At 38.4% G+C, this 27812-nt stretch overlaps 1 protein-coding gene across 4 annotated transcripts in view; it reads right to left on the bottom strand.

Annotated features, from left to right (window-relative positions):
- CD53 (CD53 molecule) overlaps positions 1–22762 on the bottom strand; it is a 32435-nt gene extending 9673 nt beyond the window's left edge. Inside the window, exons 1-2 of one of the 4 annotated variants that reach the window (XM_033197406.1) lie at positions 22695–22762; positions 20399–20491 (exon numbers count right to left, since the gene is read on the bottom strand). The gene's annotated coding sequence lies outside the window, so the exon portion shown is untranslated. Of the gene's footprint in view, positions 1–20398; positions 20552–22694 lie in introns of those variants that run through there. The other 3 variants (XM_033197408.1, XM_033197407.1, XM_033197405.1) reach the window with 3 other exon arrangements.
- Between the last annotated feature and the right edge of the window lie 5050 nt (positions 22763–27812).

Consider the following 27812-nt stretch of genomic DNA (forward strand, 5'->3'; position numbering starts at 1 on the left):
CCTTTCTTCCTTTCTCTCTCTCTCTCTCTCTTTCTTTTTTTTTCAGGGTCTCAATCTGAAGACCCTTGTCACCCAAGCTGGAGTGCAGTGGCACAATCTCAGTTCACTGCAACCTTTGCCTCCCAGGCTCAAGTGATCCTCCCATCTCAGCCTCCCAGGTAGCTGAGACTAAAGGCATGAACCACCATGCCCAGATAATTTTTGTATTTTTAGTAGAAAGGAAGTTTCACCATGTTGCCTAGTCTGGCCTCAAACTCCTGACCTCAAGTGATCCGCCCACCTCGGCCTCCCAAGGTGCTGGGATGATTACAGGCGTGAGCAACCGTGCCTGGCCAGAATTTTGAATTTTCTGTCAGAGGTAATGATATTCTATAAAGGGACTCATTTTTAAAACTGTGCACAGGACTGATATTTAAAGCAGAATGTTGAGGCAGTGTTCCATTAAAATTATGCCTTTTCCAGTGCATGGGTCACTTGTGCAATCCATAGTATCTTCTTTGCAGTTTCAAGGTACCCGGGAATCACATGGTCTTGAGGGAATAGTTCATCCAGGCTGTAGATAAGCCTGGTGAGCTACTTCTCTTCCACAAGAAAATGAATTTCTCTGTTGTAAACACCAAATACTTAGATCTATTTCATACCCTTTTCCTTTACTTTGTGCTTTTTTCCCCCTTTTTCTTCTTGTCTTACTCCTCAGGATTATCCTTAAGTCTACATCATTACTCTACTAAAATTAAAATAAAATTAATTGGATTATAAATGCATTTGAATATATATCAGGAGTCAAGTGTGATGATTTACTACCCAGGCTTTGAGGTCACGCTTGAATTTTCCTCTTACATATGCCACTAAACAGCTTTGTGAGAACTGGACACCAAACTTAACAGTTCTAGTCACAAGTTCTTCCTACCTGTGTAAAACGGGCCAATACTTATCGCTCTTAGGGTGGATGTGAAGATTAAATGATCTTATCACACAGACTGGGATACAGCAAGACCGGTACTCAGTAAATTGAACCCATGATTATGTAGTCTTTTTTTTTTTTTTTTTTTTGGAGGAGTTTTGCTCTTTCACCGAGGCTGGAGTGCAGTGGCATGATCTAGGCTCACTGCAACCTCTGCCTTCTGGATTCAAGCGATTCTCCTGCCTCAGCCTCCAGAATAGCTGGAATTACAGGTGCCCGCCACCACGTCCAGCTAATTTTTGTATTTTTTTTTTTTTAGTAAGGACGAGGTTTCACTGTGTTGGCCAGGCTGGTCTTGAACTCCTGACCTTGTGATCTACCTGCCTCAGCCTCCCAAAGGGTTGGGATTACAGGCGTTAGCCACCGTGACCGGCCAATTATTAAGTCTTAAAGAACTACTCTGTTTATCAGGAGTGAATGATGAATTTGGGTGTTTCCCAGCCCTTTATCAGGATCACACTGACAAAATATCTCATAGAGTAAGACACATCTATGAATAAATAATCTTATTCATTTTATCTAGAATTAAAAAAAATTAAATTAACCCTTAGAAAGATGTGACATTTGCCAGTCCTCATTTCCAAATTCTTGAGAATCCTTCCTGTTGCCCTTTGCACAAGCTATATCAATCAATAAAGATAAAATATGTCAAGTCCCAAAGAACAGTAACAAATGCCATGAAAATGCAAAGATTTTCAGCTGGGTTGATCAAAGAATATTTCATGGTGGAGGACATTAAAGCTGAAACATTTAAATGAATGTAGTCCCCTTGAGCAGCTAAACACGGACTCTCACGATTCACTGTACCCTAGAGCTGTGCTGCAGTTTTGAGCGTTTAGAATCTGGCTAGTCTGAATTACTATGTGCTGTAAGTGTAAAATATACACTTAGTACAAAAAGGATTATATCAGTAATTTTTCAATATCGATTGCATTTTAAAATTATAGTATTTTGTACATATTGAGATAACTAAAATGTTATGAAAATTCATTTCACCTTTTTCATTTTCCTTTTCTTAATGTAAAAATATAAAATCACATGTTTGGGAAATGTGCCTCTGGCCAATGGATTAACAGGGACCAGATTTAACCCCTCACTTGAAACAGCTAAAAAATGTAGATTATAAAATAATGGTCTGCAAAACACTGAATGTAAGACAATGAAGGACACGGACCCATGAGAGATGGGAAATAAATGGTGTGAGCCCTGTGATTGCCTCAGCGTATATTGACAGACAGTTTCCAGACCATGGAACACAGAGGGAGAGCCTGGCAGACTCCCTGGGTTGAGGAGGCAGAGCTGAGTTTTGAGGAGACCAAGGGAGCTAGGGTTTACAGGACACAGCAATGTACAAAAGAAAGATGCACGGAGGGCAAACCCCAAAGATTCACAGCAGTGCTTGCATCAGTTTCCTATTGCTACTAAAACATTACCACAACTTTGTGCCTTAGCAACGCAAATGTATTATGTTACAGTTCTGAAGGTCAGAAGTATACATTCAGTTTGTTGGCTAGGCTACATTTCTTCTTAAGGGCTCAGGGAGATAATTTGTTTCCTTGTCTTTGTCAGCTTCTAAAGTCACCTGCATTCCTTATCTCCTTTCTTGCATCATGCAACTTCTTGCTTTTGTCATCATATCTGCTACTTTCCATATCTCCTGCTTCATTCTTATAAGGGCCCATATGATTAGATAAGAACCACCTGGCTAATCCAGGATAATCACCCCATTTTGAATGTTTAATTTAATCACAACTTCAAAGTCATCTTTGCCCTATAAGGTGCATGGACATATTTGGGGCCTATTATTCAGTCTACCAAAGTGTCCATTAAGAATTTAGCTGAGGCCGGGCGCGGTGGCTCAAGCCTGTAATCCCAGCACTTTGGGAGGCCGAGACGGGTGGATCACGAGGTCAGGAGATCGAGACCATCCTGGCTAACACGGTGAAACCCCGTCTCTACTAAAAATACAAAAACTAGCTGGGCGAGGTGGCGGGCGCCTGTAGTCCCAGCTACTCGGGAGGCTGAGGCAGGAGAATGGCGTAAACCCGGGAGGCGGAGCTTGCAGTGAGCTGAGATCCGGCCACTGCACTCCAGTCCGGGAGACAGAGCGAGACTCCGCCTCAAAAAAAAAAAAAAAAAAAAAAAAGAATTTAGCTGAGTCCTGATTAGCACCTGCATGTACAAAAACTACCCAAGGATAGGTACCATCTGAGCAGTGCCTGCCATTCACACAGCACCAGTGACTATTCCCATCAGTCAGACTGGAAAACCCCAAGATTCACAGGATAGAGTATACAGAAGGATGTTGCCTCAGTAATAGGGAACAGATAGCTCTAGACTGAACACTGTTCTACCCAACAATTCTTGAGAGTAAGGGCTCAAATATTAAACACTTTCCAAGTAACTTAAGTGCATCCTAAAACAAAGCTCGGTGAGATTTATAGGAATGCCAAATATTTAGCACCCAACAAAGTAAAATTTACACATAGACTCACTCAAAATATCAGGCATGCAAGAAGCAAAAAAGCACAACCTACAACAAGGCGATAGATGAAAACCAACCCAGCTGTTAGATTGGTAAAGCCATTAAGCCAGATACTATGTTTTCAAAAAAATAAATAGAGACATGGAAAATATAAAAAGGACTCAAATCAAACTTCTAAAGATGAAACTACAATGTGTGACATGAAAAATACATTGGATTGGATTAATGGCAGATTAGATATTGCTGAAGAAAAAAACCTAAAAAACTAGCAAACTTGAAGATGGCAAGAGAAAATATCCTCAAAGAAACACAGACAGAATATATATGTTTTTTTTTTTGGAGACAGAGTCTCGATCTGTTGCCTAGGCCAGAGTGCGGTGGCACGATCTTGGCTGACAGCAGCCTCCACCTACTGGGTTCAAGCAATTTTGCATCAGCCTCCCGAGTAGCTGGGATCACAGGTGCATGCCACCAAGCCCAACTAATTTTTGTATTTGTAGTAGAGACAGAGTTTCACCATGTTGGCCAGGCTGGTCTCGAATGCCTGACCTCAAGTGATCCACCCACTTTGGCCTCCCAAAGTGCTAGGATTACAGGTGTGAGACACCATGCCTGGCCAGAAAATAAAATGTTTTAAATGAACAGAGCATCATGAGTTGAAAAATAATTTCAGGTGGCTTAATATACATGTCATTGGAGTCTCTAAAATTGAGGACAGAAGAGAGCTAGAAAAATATTTGCAGAAATAATGACTAAATAAAATCCTAAATTTGATGAAAATAATATCTCTATGGAACCAAGAAGCTCAGTAGCTCAATGAACTCCAAGCACAAGAAACATGAAGAAAGCGACACCAAGGTACTTTATAATCAAAGTACTCAAGAAACAGTGATGAAAAGAAAATCTTAAAACAACCAGGGGAAAAAAAGACCTGTTAAGGAATAAGGAACAATTGTAAGGATAATAGCAGACTTCTTACTGGAAAATAGGCAAGCTGGAAGAAAGTGGAGCAACACATTTAAAATACTAAAGAAAAAAAATTGTCATCCTAAAAATCTATACCCAACAAAAATACATTTTACTAACTTGAAAAAAGGACTTTAAGATATACAAAAGGTGAAAGAATTCCACACCAGTAGATCCATACTACAAGAAATGTTAAAGGCAATCCTCTAAGTAGAAGAAAAATGAGACCAGATGGAATTACAGATTTACACAGAGGAACAAAGAGCACCAGAAAAGGTGGCTACAGGAATAAATGCACAATACTTTTTTCTTGTTATTTAAATCTCTTTAAGTTATTTTTATTTTTATTTTTTTTTTTGAGACAAGGTGTTGCTCTGTGACCCAGGCTGGAATGCGGTGGCATGATCTTGGCTCACTGTAACCTCTGCCTCTCAGGTTCAAGAAATTTCCATGCCTCACCCTCCTGAGTAGCTGGGATTACAGACATGCACCACCAAGCCCAGCTAATTTTTTGCATTTTTAGTAGAGAGGGGGTTTCACCATGTTGGCCAGGCTGGTCTCGAATTCCTGAACTCAGCTGATCTGCCTGTCTCAGCCTCCCAAAGTGCTGGGATTACAGGCTTGAATGACCACACCTGGTCTTAAATCTCTTTAAAAGATACTGAACAGTTCAAACAAAAATAATAACAATATTGCATTGCATTAATAATAAATGTAAAAGTAAACTTTATGATAATAATAGTGTAGAGGCTGGGAAGGGAGAAATGGAAGTATACTATTGGGAGCTTCTTATATGTAAAGTGGTAACCTCACTTGAAGGTAAAAATCTTTAAAAATACTAGATTAATCAAAAGAAGCCAGAAAAAGAGAAAAGGGGGAACAACAGATGGGAAAAATAAAGAACAAAGAGAAAAATGAGACAAATAAAACACAAATATGCTAAAATCCCAACCATATCAACATCACAGTAAATGAAATGGTCTGAATACTTAAAATATGAAGCAGGAATAAATAGATGAATTAAAAAAACAAGACCCAATTATGTTGCCGACAAAAAAATGCATTTAAAATATAAAGAAGCAAATACATTTTAAAGTAAAACGACAGAAAAAGATATACCATACTAACACTAATAAAAGGGGGAAAAAAAGGCTGGAGTGTCTATATTAGACTAAAACAAACACTATTACAGAAAAAATCATCAAGGATAAAGAAGATTATAATTATAAAGGGACTGATTGAGCTAAAGAACATAAAAATCCTAAGCGTTTTTGCACCTAGTCAAAATTTATGAGACAGAAATGAACAGAACTGAAAGAAGAAATAGACAAGTATACAGCTATACTTGAATAGTTCAATATCCTTCTCTCAATAACTGATGGAATCAGTAGACAGAAAAGCAGTAAATATTTGAACAACAGCACCGATCAACTTAAATTAACTGATTGTGATAGAACACTCCACCCCACAACAGCAGAATATACATTCTTTTCAAGGTTACATGAAACATTGACCAAGATAGACTATTCTGGACATAAACCAAGTTTCAATAAATTTAGAAGGAATTGAATTAGAAATCAATAACAGAAATATCCCTAGAAAATCTCCTCAAATTGGGAAACTAAATAGTGTACTTCTAAACAGTTCATAGATCAAAGAAGAAATCAAAGAGAAAATTAGAATTCTGAATTGAGAAAAACTTTAAAAACATGTTGAAAATGTGTGACTGTCACTAAAGCAATATTTCAGGGTGAATTTTAGTGCTAAATGTCTATAGCTGAAAGGAGAGTGGTCTCAAAGTAATGACTTCCGATTGCATCTTGAGAAACTAGAAAAGTATAACAAATTAAACCCAAAATAAGCAGAAGGAAGTAGTTAATAAAGATAAAACACTGAAATCAATTAAACAGAAAAACAAAACAAAACAAAAAAAAACTCACAAAAGTTGGCTCTTTTAGAAGACTGATAAAATTGATAAACTTATACACAGGTAATCAATTTTAAAATAGAGAACAAAAATTATCAATATTAGGAATGAGAAAACAACACTACAAATTCTATAGATATCAAAAGGATAAGTCAATATAATAAATGACTTGATGCCAATACAACTTAGATGAAATAGATGAATTCATCGAAAGGCACACATTACCAAATCTCTCTCAAGAAATAGATAACCTGAATAATCCTACCTCTAATAAGAAACTGATTTTGGAGTTTAAAAATCTTCCCATAAAGAAAACTGCTAGTCCAGATGTCTTATTGATGATTTCTACTAAACATGTAAGGCAGAAATAATACTGATTCTATATCAAATCTTCCAGAAAATAGAAAAGGAGGGTACACTCGCTAGCTTATCCTGTGAGGCCAGAATTTTCAGTTACTAAAAGCAGAAAGATATTACAAGAAATGAAACCACAGACCAACATTCCTCAGAACAAGATGTGAAAATCATAAATAAGATTTTAGTAAAAAACATCTAACAATATAGAAAAATGATAAGAAATTATGAACAAATGGGGCTACTCTCAGGAATGCAAGGTTATTTTACATTGAAAATGGTACTTAATTAATCGTATTAACAAACTGAAAGAGAAAACAAACTATCTTCTGAATAGATACAGGAAACTTATTTGACAAAATTCAACATCTATTTCTGATAAAAACTTAGCAAACTAGGAATAGAAGAACACTTATGCAAACTTATAAAAGGCATTTATGAAGGGCATAGAATTAAGAACATCATACTTAATGGTATAATATCAAATGTCTTACCCTTATATAAGGAAGAAAATAAGTCTGTTTACTCTTAACTACTCTATTTGGCATTGTACTGGAATTTCTAGGCAGTGCAAATGAAATATGGAAAAAATGGCATCAAAATTGGAAAGAAAAAAAGTAAAACTGTCTTTGTTCACAGATATCATGAATGTCTTTGTAGAGAATCTAAATAAATCTACAAAAAAACTACTAGAACTAACAAGTAAGTGTAGCAAGGTTGCTAGACACAAGATTCAATCTACAAAAAATAATAGCATTCTATGCACTAGTAACCATTAGAAATCAAGTATTTTTTAAAGTATCATTTATGATAGCATCATATATGAAATACTTAGGCATAAATCTGACAAAAGTTGTGAAATAATTGTACGCTACAACTTAAAAACAAACATTGCTGAAAGAAATTGAAAAGATGCAAATAATGGAGAGATATACGACATCCATCTATCAGGAATTCAATATTTTTAAGATGTCAATTCTTCCAAATTTATCTATAGATTGTAATCCCAATCAATACTACAGCGGAATTTTTTGTAGACTTCAAGCAATTAATTCTAAAATTCATTTGGGAATGCAGAAGACTTAGAATAGTAAAAATAAGTTTGATAAAGAACAAAATTGGAATACAAACACTACCTAATTATATTACTTTCTATAAAACCACAACAATAAAGACAGCATAGAACTGGTGTTAAATAAATATATCAAGAGAACAGAATAGAGAGTCCATATGTATATGGACAACTGATTTTCAAAAAAATACAAAATTAATACATTAGAGAATGAACAATACTTGTTTCAACAAATGGTGCTGGAATAATTGTCTATTAGTATGCAAAAAATGAACTTGCATTTATACCTCTCTCCATATGAAATCGTAACTAGTAGTGAATCATAGATCTAAAGGTAAAATCCAAAACTATAATTCTCCAGAAGGAAATTTAGGAGAAAATATTTGCAACCTTGATCACACAGAGTTCTCAGATAAGACACCAAAAGCACAATAAGCTGATAAATTGGACTTCTTCAAAATTAAAAACTTCTGCTCTTCAAAAGACACTGTTAAGAGAATGAAAAAACACGGCACATAAGGCAAAAAATATTTCCAAATCACACAGAAGATAAAAGGCATGTATCCAGAGTATAAAAACAACTCTTGAAACTCAATGGTAAGAAAATAAACAATCCAATTTTTAAAATGGGCAAAAGATCAGAACAGACAAAGAAAGAAGATATTATATGGATGGCAAATAGCACATGAAAGAAAATTTCTACTTCATTAGTTATTAAGGATATGCAAATTAAAACCATGGTAAGATACCACTCCACATCTCCTAGAATGGCTAAAATGTTTTCAAAACCTGACCACACCAAGTGTTGGCGAGGATGTGGTGAAACTGGAACTCTTACACACTGTTGGAGGGAATGTAAATTGGTATAGCTATTTTCAAAAGCAGTTTGCTGGTTTTGTACAAAGTTAAACATATACTTATCGGCCGGGCGCGGAGGCTCAAGCCTGTAATCCTAGCACTTTGGGAGGCCGAGACGGGCGGATCACAAGGTCAGGAGATTGAGACCATCCTGGCTAACACGGTGAAACCCCGTCTCTACTAAAAAATACACAAAACTAGCCGGGCGAGGTGGCGGGCGCCTGTAGTCCCAGCTACTCGGGAGGCTGAGGCAGGAGAATGGCGTAAACCTGGGAGGCGGAGCTTGCAGTGAGCTGAGATCCGGCCACTGCACTCCAGCCTGGGTGACAGAGCAAGACTCCGTTTCAAAAAGAAAAAAAACCATATGCTTATCATATGATCCAGCCATTCTACTCCTAGGTATTTACCCAAGAGAAATGAAAGCATATGTCCATACAAGGACTAGTACAGGAAGGTTCATAGTTTTATTTATAATAATCCAAACTGGAAGCAACCCAAATGTCCATAAACAAGTGAATGTATAAATAAAGAGTGGTATGATTTTACAATGGAAACGACTTAGCAATTAAAAAGAATGAACTATTGTTACACTCTGCAGCATAAGTGAATGTAAAAATAATCATGGTGAATGAAAGAGGGTAAATAATAAAGAGTACATTCTGTATGATTCCAGTTATATAACATTTTAGAAAATGAAAACTAATCTATAGCAACAGAAAGCAAATCAATGATTGTCTGAGGATGAAGGTAGGGGAGGGTAGGAGGTGAATAGAGGGAGCAGGGAAGGGTGAGAGAAAGGGATTACAGAAGGTCACAAGGAATCTGTAGTGACTGATGCATATGCTCAGTGTTTTGACTGTGGTGATGGATTTATGCATGTACACTTACATCAAAGGCCCCTCCTAATTTCCTCCTGTCCATCAATTCACACTCATGGCAACACCCCTGGTATTATACTTTAAAATTTAGCAAGCAATATTGAATCCTTGTCTTAATGCTTCCTTCTTTACTTTGCTAATGTGTTTCTTTGCTGAAATTTTCCCTTTTCTTTATGGTCTCTTATTCTAGTTAGTTACGATCATCCTAATGATTCAGCTCAAGTGTCACTTTTCCAGGAAGTCATCTCTGTTTATGTCTAAGTGTTCACACCCAACCCTCACTTGCCCTAAGGAGTATCTGTGATACCTGTGTACCTCTGCCATTGTACTAACCGTTCTGTTTTATAAGTGACTATTCCCTCACTAGAATGTGAGCTTCTTGAGGGTAAGATCTATGCTATTCATCTTTGGCTTCTCAAAGCCTCATTACCTCAGAATTATCTGATGTAGTGGAATGAACATGACACTGCAGAGTCAGGAGCTTGGTCTTGAATTTTTAGTCTACTAATAAACGGATGTTTTGGACATAGGCAAATAACTAACTTACCCATCAGTAACAGACAGGAATTGAGCCAGATGCTTCCTAGAATCACATCAGCCCCAACATCCTGGTATCCTATGACAATTAGTTCAGGCCCCTGTAACCTGATTGTCCACAGAGCACCAACTGGCTAGGTGCCCAAACTTAGGGACATTCCTACTGATTCTTTCCTTCACAAACAGGAAGAAGAACCTCTTCTTCCTTCCTCTCCCACTTTCTACCTTTCCAGACTCATACCAAATTTAGTAAGAAAATCTTCTCACCTGGTGAAGATTGTCACTACTTTTGCCACATGCCATAAGGGCCCCAGAGAGAATGCTGCTCCATTTCCCTTTCCCCTTCTTCACTGCTACTGGGCAGTGATTAAGCCTCCCACCCCTTCCAACTACAATCTAGAGGAACTGACACCCCTCCCACAGTCAAAGTCTATGACTCTCAGCTCCATGACTCATGGTTCTATGCAAAAACCACCAACATCAGTTTCCAGGAAATCTGCATGACCAAACTGCACTTAGCTATGGCTACCTTCCACAACTCAACATGGAGGTTAGGGATCAACTTTATCCTTTAGTTTCCTCCAATGGGCTTGAGCTGGTAGACCTGTGGATTTCTAATTCCATCCCTGTCTTTTTTTGACCTGTACTAACAGCACCATGTAATCTACTCTTGAATTTAATCAAGCTTAGAAGTGGTTAAGGTTGGATAGAGGCTTCAAGCTTAGAAGTGGTTAAGGTTGGATAGAGGCTTCAAGAACCTCTATCGGGCTGGCTGTGGTGGCTCACACCTGTAATCCCAGCAATTTGGGAAGTTGAGGTGGGACGAGCCCTTGAGCCTAGCAGTTCAAGACTAGCCAGAACAACATAGCGAAACCCCATCTCTATTTTTAAAAATTTTTTAAGATAAAAAAAAAAAAAACTCTATCAGTTCTTCATCTTCAGCCTTATCTGATCCAATGATGTTACAAGCTGGTCTGGAGCCACAGTAAGACAGCTTTGGTGCTACATAGACCATTACACTTATGAGATATTAATAAGTGCTCCTCAAACAAAAGCCAAGATAAAGTAAAAAACAGTGTAAGAGAAAAGCTTCTTATATGCTAATGTGCACTGTGAAAAGAGAAAAATATACTTATATAACTACAAGCCTATTTTTATGTTGGAGATTACTTATTAACAGCTCAAAGAATATAGTATTCCATGGAACACAGTTTGATAAATGCTAGCTTTGGAATCAGACAGGTCTAGTTTTGAATTCTGGTAGTACTGCTTATCAGAAGTGTGACCTTGGGCAACTTGCTTAACCTGTCTTTCACTATATCTTTGAAATAGGGCTATTAATACTTACCTCAGAGGTTGTTCTGAGGGCTAAATGAGATACTATTTCCAGGATGGCCCAGTCCCTGAGTATCTGCCTTATTCAGTGAATACTCACTGAAAGATCAAGTTCAGAGCTTACCTACCAGTCCATTCCTAAGGGTAACCCTTAGCTTCTAATAGATTTTTAGGAATAAAATATACATGGGGCCAGAATAATCCCTTGCTTGTTTCGTACTTTTTAAAAAGAAGTTTCTTGTGCCATTTGTAAAAAAAATTTAAAAATTTAAATCAAACAATAAAGAAAAGTACATGTTTCTTTCTCCATTTGTACCTATCAGGACAATTTGAAAATTTCAAATTTCAGTAATAAAAGATAAATAAATAAATGTAAGTATAGTTTCTGTAAGACTTCCTTTCAGTGAAGAAAAGTGTTTAATAGAAAAACACCTTTGTATGCTAAGACTGAGAATACGTTATTAGAACACATTTCTTTCTCCACTGAAATCCGTTAAGACATGTTGGGAAATCCCAGCAATAAAAGGCAAATGTAAGCACACTTTCTTTAAGATGCATAATTGTTTTCTTTCAGTGAATGGAAGAATTTGGTAGAGCAACACCTTTGTAAGCTAAGATTGAGAATATATATTAGAACACATTTCTGACTCCATTGAAATCTATTAGGAAAAGTTGAAAAATCCAGCAATAGAAAGCAAATGTAAGCATGCTTTCTTAAAAAAAAAAAAAAATCTACGTTTAAAAAATAAAGAAAAGTATAAAGAAGAAAGCATAAAGTCTTCTGAAATCCCACCTCCCAGAGATAACCATCATTAGCATTTTGGCAAACATCCTTCCAGACACTTCTCCATATACATTTCTCTATATACAGATTTGTCAATTTACATACAAGAGTATTTGCGAGGTAATTACGGCTCCCTATCCCTTCCTACACAGAGCCTGTGGCACTGTTGGTTCCTTAGCAAAGAAAATTGAGGCTGTGATTAAGAAAAATTTTTTCTAAATAGGAGAGAAAATCTGTTCCCAATGAGGGCTCCCAAATTTAGGCTTTCTTGCTCAAACAAATTTAGATACATAATAGATAGTTCACTGAATCCCATGAAATACTGAGTTCCTCATAAATGTCTTATTTATAATCCTCAAATCAGCCTGACAACATAGGTGTCATTAGCCCCATTCTGCAAAGAAGTCAAGGACTGGCACAAGGTCACCCAGCTAAGAATCATCAAAGGCAGGGTGAAGGCCAAGGTCTTTCAGCCTCCAAAGCCCATGCTCTTTCCAGTATCTCAGGCTCTGGTTTTGTGCCTGTTACTTCCCAATTCATTTGGTGCAATGTGTTGAGCATCCAGGAGAAGATCTTCCATTTTTCATCGGCTTGTGCCTCTGCAGTTTGAACTCCTGTGACCAGTGGCTGAGATGCAATCAGAGTTATGGCTGTACGTCCTTTTGAAGAGCAATAAGCAGTTGTAGAGAAAGAAGTAGGAATAAAATAAAACAAAGCCAAAGCATCAACTCTTATGTATTAGTGTCCGCTCATCTCTCCATCAACTTAACAAGGAATATCTGTTACCTTACTCCTTCCTAAAATTGTAATCTGGTAAAAATTTTGTTTCTTCTAGGCCACTGTTAGGGGAGGGGATTTGGTGATTTATAGAAGAAGAGAGGAATAAGGAAGAAGAAAAGAAGAAAGAAAAAATGAAGAAAGACAAATCCAGATGATCTTGGAGGCTCACTTCCTCCCATTTGGGAGCTTAGCAAGCCACTACTAACAGCTGAAGTGGGACAGGGACTCTTCTAATAAGCTTACTCCCTAAATCAGGAACAGTCACCTAAAACAGTTAGCACTGTTACAGAGTCAAGAGACCAGAGGTTCTCTTTCCTCCTATGTAGAAATAGCAGAACTTTACAGACAGGGTCCCTTGGCTAGATGCCTGTCCATGGTGTCTGCAGGCTGGCTGTGCTCAGATTAAGCAAGACTCTTGGTGGGATAAGAAAAGCCACTTTGTTGGTATTTAAATAACCTGAATCTAATCATGAGGAAACATCAGATAAACTCAAATGGAGAAACATTCTAAAAAAGAACTGACCTTACTCTTCAGGAATATCAATGGCAAGAAAAACTCAGGAAGTGTTCCAGACTAAAGGAGACAAAAGTTACAGTTGAAGGCAATGCATGACTAGAAATTTCCTTTTGCTATAAAGAATATTAATGAGGTAATTGGTGGAATCTGAATAAAATCCATAGATTGTTAATTATATTGCATAAGTGTTAATTTCCTGGTTTTGATCATTGTAAAGTGGTCATATAAGAGAACACATTTGTTTGTAGAAATATACACTAAGGTATTTAGGGGAAAAGGCATCAATCAAGTTACTAATTACTCTTAAATGAGAGAGCCAGAGAAGAATAAACAAATGAAGTAAAATGTTAATATTTTGGAAATCTGGGTGAAAAGGATTTAGAAATTTTTCATAATATTTTTTCAACTTTTTTATCAGTCTGATTTTGTCAGAATTTTTTTAAAGAGTTGGAAAATAAATAAAGGATCTAAGGGATTCTCATCTCAAAATCATTACAATTTAAGTCTTCTATGTTATAAATATTGAGATTCTACAATAGTTATTTTAAGAAGACTAAACCATGGGATAATTCTTGAATGCCTTTATTTGCTCCTGATATAGAGTAAGCCATAAGTTCAAATTTACTTTAACAAGTTTTAAAAGATATGAGGTGTTAAAATCATTTCTTACCCCTATTCCTCAATCTAGTTCTCCTGAAATAGAAAAGGTCAAACAAAAAGGTTTGGAAAATAAAATATATATTTGGTTTTTCTAGTATTTAGTTTTCTAGCATAGTGGCTTAGGATCAATTACATTTACAATTAAGCTGTATTTTTATGTTTGTTTATGTTAAAATGCACTAAGAATTTATGTAAATGAAGAATAGTCTAATGATGCCTACTTAATAAAAAATCTCTTAATAAAAATATTATAGTATAATCTATATTATACTATAGTATAATATAGAAGCAAGAGCGTGCCATAGAGAATCAGAAGACATTCTAAATAACAATTAAGTAATTTTATGATTTTGGACAAGTCATTTTACTTGAAAAGTAAGCAGATTGGACAGTTGCAACAGCTCACATTTATTGAGCTCTCATTATAAGTTAGATACTTTATTTGAGTCTAAATCTCTAACGTCACTTTAAGTACCAATATTCTAATTCTTGGAACATAGCACTCTCATTTTAAATGATTATAAAAAGGTATGCTTGTGGCATATTTTCTTTTACAACAATTCTTGGTCATAGATATGAGGTATTGATGCTATTGCTTGGGTAGAAATTCTGCTGTGTGCTGGTTTTTTGAAAAGATCAACAAAATTGATAGATCGCTAGCAAGACTAATAAAGAAGAAAAGAGAGAAGAATCTAATAGACACAATAAAAAATGATAAAGGGGATATCACCACCAATCCCACAGAAATACAAACTACCATCAGAGAATACTATAAACACCTCTATGCAAATCAACTAGAAATTCTAGAAGAAATGGATAAATTCCTGGACACATACACCCTCCCAAGACTAAACCAGGAAGAAGTTGAATCCCTGAATAGATCAATAACCACCTCTGAAACTGAGGAAATAATTAATAGCCTACCAACCAAAAAAAGTCCAGGACCAGACGGATTCACAGCCGAATTCTACTGGAGGTACAAGGAGGAGCTGGTACCATTCCTTCTGAAAGTATTCCAATCAATAGAAAAAGAGGGAATCCTCCCTAACTTATTATATGAGGCCAACATCATCCTGATTCCAAAGTCTGGCAGAGACACAACAAAAAAAGAGAATTTTAGACCAATATCCCTCCTGAACATTGATGCAAAAATCCTCAGTAAAATACTGGCAAACCAAATCCAGCGGCACATCAAAAAGCTTATCCACCATGATCAAGTGGGCTTACTCCCTGGGATGCAAGGCTGGTTCAACATATGCAAATCAATAAATGCAATCCAACATATAAACAGAACCAAAGACAAAAACTGCATGATTATCTCAATAGATGCAGAAAAGGCCTTTGACAAAATTCAACAGCCCTTCATGCTAAAAACTCTCAATAAATTCGGTATTGATGGAATGTATCTCAAAATAATAAGAGCTATTTATGACAAACCCACAGCCAATATCATACTGAATGGGCAAAAACTGGAAGCAGTCCCTTTGAAAACTGGCACAAGACAGGGATGCCCTCTCTCACCACTCCTATTCAACATAGTGTTGGAAGTTCTGGCCAGGGCAATCAGGCAGGAGAAGAAATAAAGTGTATTCAATTAGGAGAAGAGGAAGTCAAATTGTCCTGTTTGCAGATGACATGATCGTATATTTAGAAAACCCCATCATCTCAGCCCCAAATCTCCTTAAGCTGATAAGCAACTTCAGCAAAGTCTCAGGATACAAAATCAATGTGCAAAAATCACAAGCATTCTTATATACCAATAACAGACAAACAGAGTGCCAAATCATGAGTGAACTCCCATTCTCAATTGCTTCAAAGAGAATCAAATACCTAGGAATCCAACTTACAAGGGATGTGAAGGACCTCTTCAAGGAGAACTACAAACCACTGCTCAACGAAATAAAAGAGGCACAAACAAATGGAAGAACATTCCATACTCACGGATAGGAAGAATCAATATCATGAAAATGGCCATATGGCCCAAGATAATTTATAGATTCAGTGCCATCCCCATCAAGCTACCAATGACTTTCTTCACAGAATTGGAAAAACCTGATTTAAAGTTCATATGGAACCAAAAAAGACCCCGCATTGCCAAGACAATCCTAAGCCAAAAGAACAAAGCTGGAAGCATAACGCTACCTGACTTCAAACTACACTACAAGGCTACAGTAACCAAAACAGCATGGTACTGGTACCAAAACAGAGATATACACCAACGGAACAGAACAGAGCCCTCAGAAATAATACCACTCATCTACAACCATCTGATCTTTGACAAACCTGACAAAAACAAGAAATGGGGAAAGGATTCCCTATTTAATAAATGGTGCTGGGAAAACTGGCTAGCCATATGTAGAAAGCTGAAACTGGATCCCTTCTTTACACCTTATACAAAAATTAATTCAAAATGGATTAAAGACTTAAATGTTAGCCCTAAAATCATAAAAACCCTAAAAGATAACCTAGGCAATACCACATAGGCATGGGCAAGGACTTCATGTCTAAAACACCAAAAGCAACGGCAACAAAAGTCAAAACTGACAAATGGGATCTAATTAAACTAAAGAGCTTCTGCACAGCAAAAGAAACTACCATCTGAGTGAATAGGCAACCTACGGAATGGGAGAAAATTTTTGCAATCTACTCATCTGACAAAGGGCTAATATCCAGAATCTACAAAGAACTCAAACAAATTTACAAGAAAAAAAATAACCCCGTCAAAAAGTGGGCAAAGGATATGAACAGTTCTCAAAACACTTCTCAAAAGAAGACATTTATGCAGCCAACAGACACATGAAAAAATGCTCATCATCACTGGCCATCAGAGAAATGCAAATCAAAACCACTATGAGATACCATCTCACACCAGTTAGAATGGCAATCATTAAAAAGTCAGGAAACAACAGATGCTGGAGAGGATGTGGAGAAATAGGAACACTTTTACACTGTTGGTGGGACTGTAAACTAGTTCAACCATTGTGGAAGACAGTGTGGCGATTCCTCAAGGATCTAGAACTAGAAATATCATTTGACCCAGCCATCCCATTACTGGGTATATACCCAAAGGAGTATAAATCGTGCTGCTATAAAGACACATGCGCACATACGTTTATTGCAGCACTATTCACAATAGCAAAGACTTGGAACCAACCCAAATGTCCATCAGTGATAGACTGGATTAAGACAATGTGGCACACATATACCATGTAATACTATGCAGCCATAAAAAAGGATGAGTTCATGTCCTTTGTAGGGACATGGATGAAGCTGGAAACCACCATTCTCAGCAAACTATCACAAGGACAGAAAACCAAACACTGCATATTTTCACTCATAGGTGGGAAGTGAACAATGAGAATGCTCGGACACAGGAAGGGGAACGTGACACACAGGGGCCTGTCGTGGGGAGGCGGGAGGTGGGAGGGATAGTATTAGGAGATTACCTAATGTAAATGACGAGTTAATGGGTGCAGCATACCAACATGGCACATGTATACATATGTAACAAACCTGCACCTTGTGCACATGTACCCTAGAACTTAAAGTATAATTTTTTGAAAAAAGAAATTCTGCTGTGTGCTTATGAAATGGATAATGAAGAGAGAGCACTCACCTCTAACTCTCAGCATAGAGATTCCTGGCCTTTACTCTGAGTGGTCATTCACTGGCTTTGCAAAGGCATGTCTTCTCTTTCCCAGAACCTACCTCCAGTCAGCCTTCCCAAACTGGCCACCCAACCTCCACCTCAATCCTTCCCTCCTCTGCCTCAGCAGCCATGCTGTCCTGCTCTGCACAGCTGTCTGGTTTCTCTGGGTTACTTTGCTTCAGTGCCCTGCACCTGCAGTGGCAGATGGGTCCTGGGAGCTTCCTGACGACAGGTGCCCAGTCTCTAGGGCCCAGGGTGATTTACACATAGTGGATGCTTGCTCAGTACAAGAAGCCCTAGTCTGACTAATCAAGGAATGCAAAAAAACCACTATAACTGAATCAGTGCAGTACTTCCTGGAACAGAAGCTAAGCTGAAAACAATGGCTGTAACCTCACAAGAAGCTCCACCCTTCCTTCTGCTCTAAGTGAAAATCTAGGTTGAGGGGGAAAAAACCTGCCTCTTCTGCCTCATTTCAACCCCACATCCCATCAGTTCTGTCATGTGAACATGGTGGGCATAGCCCCACCCAGAGCTGGACCTAGGACTTGCCTGGTCAGTGATCTTACCCTCCACTTTCTGGTGCCAAGTAGGAGAAAGGACTTTCCACTTCATGTGACTCTGTAAACATGGTGTGTTATACTGCAGTCTCACTTGCTCGCTCTCATTTCTAACATGCCTGGAGGTACACACTTCTTTGAATTTGAATATACAGCACCCTTGGTCTAGAATGTCTCCATAGCAAACCCATACTTCTGTGAAAGTGAACCCACCAGTCACCTCTCCGGGGATTCTTTGGCACACTCCTAACTCCTCCTACAGTTTGTGCACGTTCTCCATCTATTATAGAAAAGAGCACATTGCACTGTATTTGTATACCGCTGTGATTGTAGTCCACAATAAACTGTACAACTCCTTTCAGATGATAATCTTCTCTGTTATCCTGTATCTCCAGCACCAAGTGCCATATCTGGCCATGGGGTAGGAGTGGGAAAGGAGAACCGCAGTCCGAGGGCCTCTGTGCAGTCAGGGGTCAATCAGAGGGCACAAAAAACGAAGGACCAACAGACTTCATCCTTTCCAGTTTGTGCCTCTTGTCAGTGAACAAAGGTGAGGTCACTTAGGTGGTGGTAACCATAGCTGTGAAGGCATGGACTCGGAATCATTCCTCATGAATATAAAGGCACCCAACCCTTTCATTTAAAAGTTAAATGTTCTTAACTGGCCCACACAGGAAACATCACAGGAAATAATGTTTCAGTTCAGTCTTTGCTCCCATTCAACCACAATTTCAAAATAGTACAGATTCTCCTCAAGATTGAGAAAGCAAAACCTCTTTGTTTATCCAGCAGCTAGGAGTCTGCTTTTTCTCAGCTTTCTTCCAAAGCACATGCATAGTATATCTCTTATCTCCCATGGGAGTTCCATAAGAGTAGGACTGTTTGCTAGATAAATATTCTCCTTCTCTTTTCATCTCCCTCCCCCACAATTCCCAAAGCACAGCGCCTGGCCTCAGGAGGCACCTAACACTTGATTATTAAGTGTTTTTTCTTCTAAAAGCCACTTTTAGTGTCTTCTAAAAGTGTTTTAGAAGACTGCTTTTTATTTTTTAATTCAAGGCTCAATAAGCTCTGAGGTGTTTTGGGAATCTAGAGCCCTCTCCCCTGTCCCCACCCCTCTTGGAAATCTAGAGCCCTCTGCCCTGTTCCCAACCCTCATTCTTAGATGGGTGGGTGTAGTCAAAGAGAACTTTCTCCTTTCTGCTCCAGGGCATAATCAAGTGAAATTCTCACAGGTCTTGGAAGAAGAAAGCTCTTATATAGAGTTTCCTATGGTGGTCACAGAGAGTCAGGACCAAAGCTCTGCTATCACTTTGCTGAGTTCACGCAACCTCAGTCATTAGTTACAGCACATGATTGGAAATTACTGCAGTATCAAGTTTTGGGGATTGCATTTATACGTGCATCAGTGGTCACGTTTTGTACACCAAGGATAATCTGGAGAAATGCTGAGGATCACAATGCGCTTCCTGCTCCTTAAAAGCCAACAATCTACTCGTCCTTTAGAGGTGTCTAGCTTTCACCTTTTAAAATACAGTTACTGAGCACATCCTGGTGTTTTGATTTTTAGCCACCTTTCTATTTAGTGGCTTTGAAGAGTCACTAACTTAACTTTTTAAAATTTCTCAAATGAAAAAGAACTGTGTCTTCTAGCTGTCTTTCTAAAGACAGCTCTGGCTGTGGGTTCTTTCCTCACTTTAAAATCACAAGGCCAATTTTCTGAAAACCAGAGCACATAGGAAATCTCCCCAGTGTCATCTTGCAGAGAAAGCTCCAGGCATCAGGAATTACTACACAGAGTAATTCAAGCTCTGTAGCAATTAAGGCTTGTGAATGCCTCAACTCAGAGATTTAGATAACAAGAACTTGATTAAGTAAAAGTATTTCTGCCCTGATTGCGTTTGGGGATGTTACTAGTATCTTGCTAATCTGTTTTACTTTGTGCACTAAATATTTGTGAAAGAGAAGTTGCAGGAGATTTTATGGTTACTAATGAGGTATATGCAGACCCCTAAGAATACGCCCTACCCCACATTAGACAGCAAACCAGGTTAAAATGCCATCAACCTTACCTTTTCCAGACACTGTTCCTCAGTCCTTTAGGCAGAATTTAGTGATTATCCTTGAGGTGGCTGAGACAAGGCTGGTAACACGGGTATCCGGGGCTATTTGTGTAAAAGGAGAAGTGAAGGGCAAAAAAATATGATCGTGCTGTGACGACAGGAAGCCCAGAAGAGAAGAAGGAGGAAGTGAGGCTGAGTCCGCCCTCTTTCGCCTCAGAGATTCAGTCCTTCCCCAGTGGCTTTTTAGAAACTTCCTCCCACAGCCCACCCTAAACTAGTTTCGTGAAACAAAGGAAAACTTCATAACCAAGTTGGTTCAGGCACAGATCTCTGAGCAGTGGTGGATTCTAGGGTAATTTGGGCGATGATTTTTGCTTAGAAAAGGACAGTGCTTCTCAATCAAGGTGGCATCTCAGAATTAACTGTTTATTTGTTCAAAAATAAGCATGCCTGGCCCCACCACCAGTTTCCCATTCAGGTAGACAGACTGGAGGGGAACACAAGAAACAATATTTCTAAACATTTTCTAGGCCTGAGACTTTGCAATGTCTTTCTCAAGATTCTCTGCTCCCTCCTCACACTCCCTGTCTGGCTTCAGCCAGTCTCTAGACTTCAGTTAATTGGACACCATTTGCAGACTTCTCTGTCTCAAGAGCAAGATTGTCTTAAGGTGAGTCCCCAAGGCATAATCCCAGAGGCACTGGTAGAAATGATTTGGTTAGTACAGGAAGCACCACATTTGGAGCCAAAGATCTGAGTTTCAGTTCCAGCTTTATCTCTTTTAGCTGTGAGATCTTGAGCAAGTCTCAATCTGTCAGCCTCAGTTTATTAATGGTAGCATCTAATAATAATCCTACTAGTTACTGTTACATCCTTATTTATATACAAGAAAACAGGGGCTCAAAGAGGTTAGAAAATTTGCCCAAGCTCATACGACTAAGACATGTCAGAGCTAGGATTCAAATTCAAGGTCACAGAGAATGCCTTTTGAGAAACACTGTGATTGATGTATTTTGAAAAATGTGTTTCTACTTTCACTATGCTGCATCACTGGAATTTTCTTAGATTGGGTCAAAGGAGTAGGTGACAACCCAAATGTGTCACTAGCTAACTGTGAAACTTGGAAACAATCACTGAGCCCCAGTGTTTTCATCTTATAAATGAACAGATAGATGACACTCTGTGATGGTGACTTGGAAGCATGCCTCTGGGAAAGCTAGCTCTCTCCCGCTTCCTTCACCCTGAGACATTCAGATCCAGAGTAATCTCTCAGCCAGGACTGTCTTATGGAGAAAACTGAGTTAAACGAAGGTAAAAAGGTATTTACTGCAGAGCTTGTCAGTCCTTAATATTCTCTAAGCAGGGGAAATAATATACAGATTTCCCCAAACTTATCTGAGCATCAACTCCGTGTGTGTGTGTGTGTGTGTGTGTGTGTGGTTAGGGAACAATTTTTTCAGTATGACTACACTTTAGGGAATGCTATTAAAAACTTTCTGCTCCTCAGCTGGAATTACTGTCCCTCACTCAGGGCTGCTGCCATGCTGACAGATCCCTGAAGTGGTGGGGCTGAGGAGAGGTTTCTGGCTGAACTCATATTTTCCTAGTTATCTTACCCATTCTGATGACTCTAATTACTATCTGTCTGTTCCAAAGATTCACAAATCTGGCCGGGCGCGGTGGCTCAAGCCTGTAATCCCAGCACTTTGGGAGGCCGAGACGGGCGGATCACGAGGTCAGGAGATCAAGACCATCCTGGCTAACACGGTGAAACCCCGTCTCTACTAAAAAATACAAAAAACTAGCCGGGCGCGGTGGCGGGCGTCTGTAGTCCCAGCTACTCGGGAGGCTGAGTCAGGAGAATGGCGTAAACCCGGGAGGCGGAGCTTGCAGTGAGCTGAGATCCGGCCACTGCACTCCAGCCTGGGCGGCAGAGCCAGACTCCGTCTCAAAAAAAAAAAAAAAAAAAAAAGATTCACAAATCTATATGGATGCCATGATCTCTCATTTGAGCTCCACTCTCTCCCAGGCACCTCAAATCCAATATCCAAATTCAGTTTGATGAACTTGGCATCCCCACACTCAAGCCTGCTCCTCCCACCATGTCCACCGTCTAGGAAAGACCTGACTGGCCTTTCAGCCACGTTCATGAGAAACCACGTATCTTCTTAAGCTACTCTCTCTCCCACACCACCACCTATTGTCAACCACCAAGTCCTGTCAACTATGCTTTTGCCTAAATATTTCTCAAACCAGACCACCTGTTTCCAACCCCATAGACATTACATTAGTCCTTATCTCTTACCTGTGTTACAGGATGCCAGTCTCCTTCAAGACCAGCTTGGATGTTTCTTCACTCTGTCCTCAGGAAGAAGGGAGGAGAGCCTTCTAAAATGCAAATTTAATCACATGACTCCCCAGCTTAAAACTCTCAGCTGGCTGTTTCTTCCCTGGCCCCACCTCGGAGATCTCCTCACACTGGATAACACTGGATGTGGAATTCCTTTGAGTTGCTTAAACAAATCAATCTAGTTCTGTCTCACGCGTTCTCTCTAGAATATCCTCTCACCTGTTCACCTAATTCCTTACTCATCCTCCATCATAGCACTAGAAAGCCCTCCAGGCAGGGCCAGTTACTCCTGCTCTCTGCTCCCATTGCCCACAGGCATCCCTCCACCCTCTGTCATTCCTTGTTTTTCAATTTTCCCCCACTAGACTCAAAGCTCTGTAGGTTCTGTGTTACTGTGTGTATGTTAGGTGATCTTGCTCATGACTGTATTTTTAGTGCCTGGTATTGGGTCTGGCACATAAGAGGTGTTCTATAAATATTTGAATAGTTTCAGGTAATGTGAGGCCTGAAAGTTAGGGGAACCAGAATTTTGGGACAGGCAGAAAGAGTAAGGGGAAGAAAGAGATAGGTAGACTGAACGTCTGCAGAGGCAGGAGTGATAAATAAGGGGGAATCTTAGGAATATCAGGAAGACTATCTCAAGACAAATTGTTCACAGCAAAATAGATGACCATTTTAATGGAGAACATTTTTCCTTGAATGTGCCTCTTTCCATCATTTCACTGGGAAGAGTTGTTCAAAGTGCTGGACAACTAGAGGTGGCTGTTTCCTGGGATTAGGGGTTTGGTAGAGAACAACATGCCCACTTATACCCATACCTATAAGATTTTATTGAGAATTAATTCTGTTTCTGACCGTCAAATATTTAGAATTCATTTGGAGGGACAAGAACAAAAACAAATGGAGAATAAGACAATGTCAGGGAACTCCATGTTATTGAATAACCCAAAAGAATGCTCAAAAACTTTGAAAAAACTAAATTAGAAAAGGCATTTAGCAGAAGCTCAGACTCATGGCTTGATCTTCTCAATACAGGGTATATTGATCACCATCATAGATGATAATAGAACCCGAGAGTTTAGGAAACTTGAACTTGGCCAGACAAATAGTGGGAATACAAATTATGAGTACTCCACTCTTATGCAGTCGTACTAGTGGGAATACAAATTATGAGTACTCCACTCTTATGCAGTCGTACTAGTGGGAATACAAATTATGAGTACTCCACTCTTATGCAGTCGTACTAGTGGGAATACAAATTATGAGTACTCCACTCTTATGCAGTCGTACTGGCCAAAATACATTCTGAATAGACAAAACCTCTTATGGACATTGTGAATTGAGTCCCCATTTAGACCTTTTTCAAAAGCCTTCTAAGTGAGTAGTTCTAACTGTTTTATTATTGGAAGATAATCACTGTTGAAATATGAGAATACAGATAGAACTTCCAAGTTTATTTCAGAGTTATTTAAGTACATAAGGATATTAGAGTTTAGGAGGCATAGATTTTGTGAGAATTATAAGATTAGAAACTTCAAATGAGAGATTAAAATTAACTAGTACTGTAATCCCAGCACTTTGGGAGGCCGAGACGGGCGGATCACGAGGTCAGGAGATCGAGACCATCCTGGCTAACACGATGAAACCCCGTCTCTACTAAAAAAAATACAAAAAATTAGCCGGCGAGATGGCGGGCGCCTGTAGTCCCAGCTACTCGGGAGGCTGAGGCGAGAGAATGGCGTAAACCCAGGAGGCGGAGCTTGCAGTGAGCTGAGATCCGGCCACTGCACTCCAGCCTGGGCGACAGAGCGAGACTCCGTCTCAAAAAAAAAAAATAAAATAAAATAAAATTAACTAGTAGTACATTGGATTTTGTTTATGGGCTCTAAGAGTAAAGTTTTGAAGAAAATGCAATAGAACATCACTCTTAACTTTCATTGTAGGTTCAAATGTACATTTGCAGGTTTATTATATAGGTAAATTGCATGTGACACGGTTTTGGTGTACAGATTATTTCATCACCCAGGTGATAAGTGTAGTGACCAATAGGTAGTTTTTTGATCCTCTCCCTTCTTCCCAGCTCCACCCTCAAGTAGGCCCTAGTGTCTGTTGTTCCCTTCTTCGTGCCCATGTGTACTTAGTGTTGAGCTCCCATTTATAAGTGAGAATATGTGATATTTGGTTTTCTGTTCCTGCATTAAATTTTTTAGGATAAGGCCTTCTACCTGCATCCATGTTGCTGCAAAGAACATCATCTCATTATTTCTTATGACTGAATAGTATTCCATGGCATATATGTACCACGTTTTCTTTATCCAGTCTATCATTGATGGTCATTTAGATTGATTCCATGTCTTTGCTATTGTAAAGAGTGCTATGATGAACATACACATGTATGTGTCTTTATGATAGAACAATTTATGTTTCTTTAGATATGTACCCAGTAATGGGATTGCTGGGACAAAAGGTAGTTCTGTTTTATGTTCTTTGAGAAATTTGCAAACTGTTTTCCACACTGGCTAAACTAATTTACATTCCCACCAACATTGTATAAGCATTCTCTTTACTCTGAAACCTCGCCAACACCTGTTATTTTTTGGCTTTTTAATAATAGGCATTTTGACTGGTGTGAGATGGTATCTCACTGTGGTTTTGATTTGCATTTCTCTAATAATTAGTGATGCTGGGTATTTTTTCATATGCCTGTTGGCTGCATGTGTGACTTCTTTTGACAAATGTCTGTTCATGTCCTTTGCCCACTTTTTAATGGAGTTGTTTAGTTTTTGCTTGTTAATTAGTTTAGCTTTCTTACAGATTTGAATATTAGACCTTCGTCAGATACATAGTTTGCAGATATTTCCTCCCATGCTCTAGGTTGTCAGTTTACTCTGTTGATAGTTTCCCTTTCTGTTCAGAAGCTTTTTGGTTTAATTAGGTCTTATTTATCAATTTTTGTTTTTGTCACAATTGCTTTTGACATCTTCATCATGAAGTCCTTACCAGGGCCTTTGTCCAGAATGATATTTCTTAGGTTATTTCCCAGGGTTTTTAAAATTTTAGGTTTCAGATTTAAAATTTAATCCATCTTGAGTTGATTTTGGTATATGGTATAAGGAAGGGGTCCAGCTTCAATCTTCTGCACATGGATAGCCAGTTAGCCCAGTACCATTTATTGAATATGGAGTCCTTTCCGTATTGCTTGTTTTTGTCAGTTTTGTTGAAGATCAGATGGTTATAGGTGTGCAGCATTATTTCTGGGCTCTCTATTTGGTTCCATTGGTCTATGTGTCTGTTTTTGTATCAGTACCATGCTGTTTTGGTTATGATAGCCTTGTTGTATAGTTCAAAGTCAGGTAACATGATGTTTCCAGCTTTGTTCTTTTTGCTTAGGATTATCTTGGCTATTTGGGCTTGTTTTTAGCTCCATATGAATTTTAAAATAGTTTTTTTCTAGTCCTGTGAAAAATAGTGTTGGTAGTTTGATAGGAATAACATAGAATCTGCAAATTGCTTTGGGCAGTATGGTCATTTTAACAATATTGACTCTTCCAGTTTATGAGCATGGAATATTTCCCATTTGTTTCCGTCATCTCTAATTTCTTTGAGCAATGTTTTGTAATTCTTATTGCAGAGGTCTTTCACCTCCCTGGTTAACTGTATTCTTAGGTACTTTATTCATTTTGTGGTGTTTGTGAATAGGGTTGCATTCTTGATTTGGTTCTCAGCTTGGAAGTTGTTGATGTATATAAATGATACTGATTTTTGTACATTGGTTTTATATATGTTGAAACTTTACTGAAGTTGTTTATCAGATCTAGGAGCTTTTGAGCAGAGACTATGGGGTTTTCTAGGTATAGAAGCATATTGTTGGCAAAAAAGGATAGTTTGACTTCCTCTCTTCCTATTTGGATGGCTTTTATTTTTTTCTCTTGCCTAATGGCTCTGGCTGGGACTTCCAGTACTATTTGAATAGGAGTGATGAGAGTGGGCATCCTTGTCTTGTTAAAGTTCTCAAGGGGAATGCTTCCAGCTTTTGCCCGTTCAGTATGATGTTGGTTGTGGGTTTGTCATAGATGGCTCTTATTATTTTTAGGTATGTCCCTTCAATGCCTAGCTTGTTGAGGGTTTGTAACATGAAGGGATGTTGAATTTTATCAATAGCCTTTTCTGTATCTATTGAGGTAATTCTGTGGTTTTTGTTTTCAGTTCTATTTATGTGATGAATTGCATTTATTGATTTGTGTATGTTGAACTAACCTTGCAACCAAGCGTTAAAACCTATTTAATCATGGTGGATTAGCTCTTTGATGTTCTGCTACATTCAGTTTGCTAGCATTTTGTAGAAGATTTTTGTGTCTCTGTTAATTAGGGATATTGGCCTGAAATTTTCTTTTTTGGTTTTTGTTTCCGCCAGATTTTGGTATTAGGATGATACTGGTCTCATATAAGTAGTTAGAGTGGAGACCCTCCTCCTGAATTTTTTGGAATGGTTTCAGTAGGAATGGTACCAGCTCTTCTTTATACATCTGGTAGAATTTGGCCGTAAATTCATCTGGTCTTGTGCTTTTTCTGGTTGATAGGATTTTTATTACTGATTTAATTTTGGAACCTCTTATTGGTCTGTCCAGGCATTCAGTTGCCTCCTGGTTCAAATATGGGAGGGTGTATGTTTCCAATAATTTATCAATTTCTTCTAGGTTTTCTAGTTTGTGTGCATACAAGTGTTCATAGTAGTCTCTGAGAGTTTGTGTATTTCTGTGGAGTCATTGGTAATGTCCCTTTTGTCATTTCTGATTGTGTTTATTTGTATCTTCTCTCTTTTTTTATTTATCAGTCTAGCAAGCAGTCTGTCAATCTAATTTATCCTTTCAAATAACCAGCCTTTTGATTTGTTGATCTTTTGTATGGTTTTTTTGCATTTAATTTCCTTCAGTTCGACTCTGATTTTGGTTATTCCTTGTCTTCTGCTAGCTTTGGGGTTACTTCACTCTTGTTTTTCTAATTCCTTCAGGTATGATGTTAGGTTGTTAATTTGTGATCTTTCTACCTTTTTGATGTGGGCATTTAGTGCTA

The sequence above is a fragment of the Trachypithecus francoisi genome, unplaced genomic scaffold (assembly GCF_009764315.1).
Source record: "Trachypithecus francoisi isolate TF-2019V2 unplaced genomic scaffold, Tfra_2.0 Lachesis_group5, whole genome shotgun sequence".
Classification (NCBI taxonomy): Eukaryota; Metazoa; Chordata; class Mammalia; order Primates; family Cercopithecidae; genus Trachypithecus; species Trachypithecus francoisi.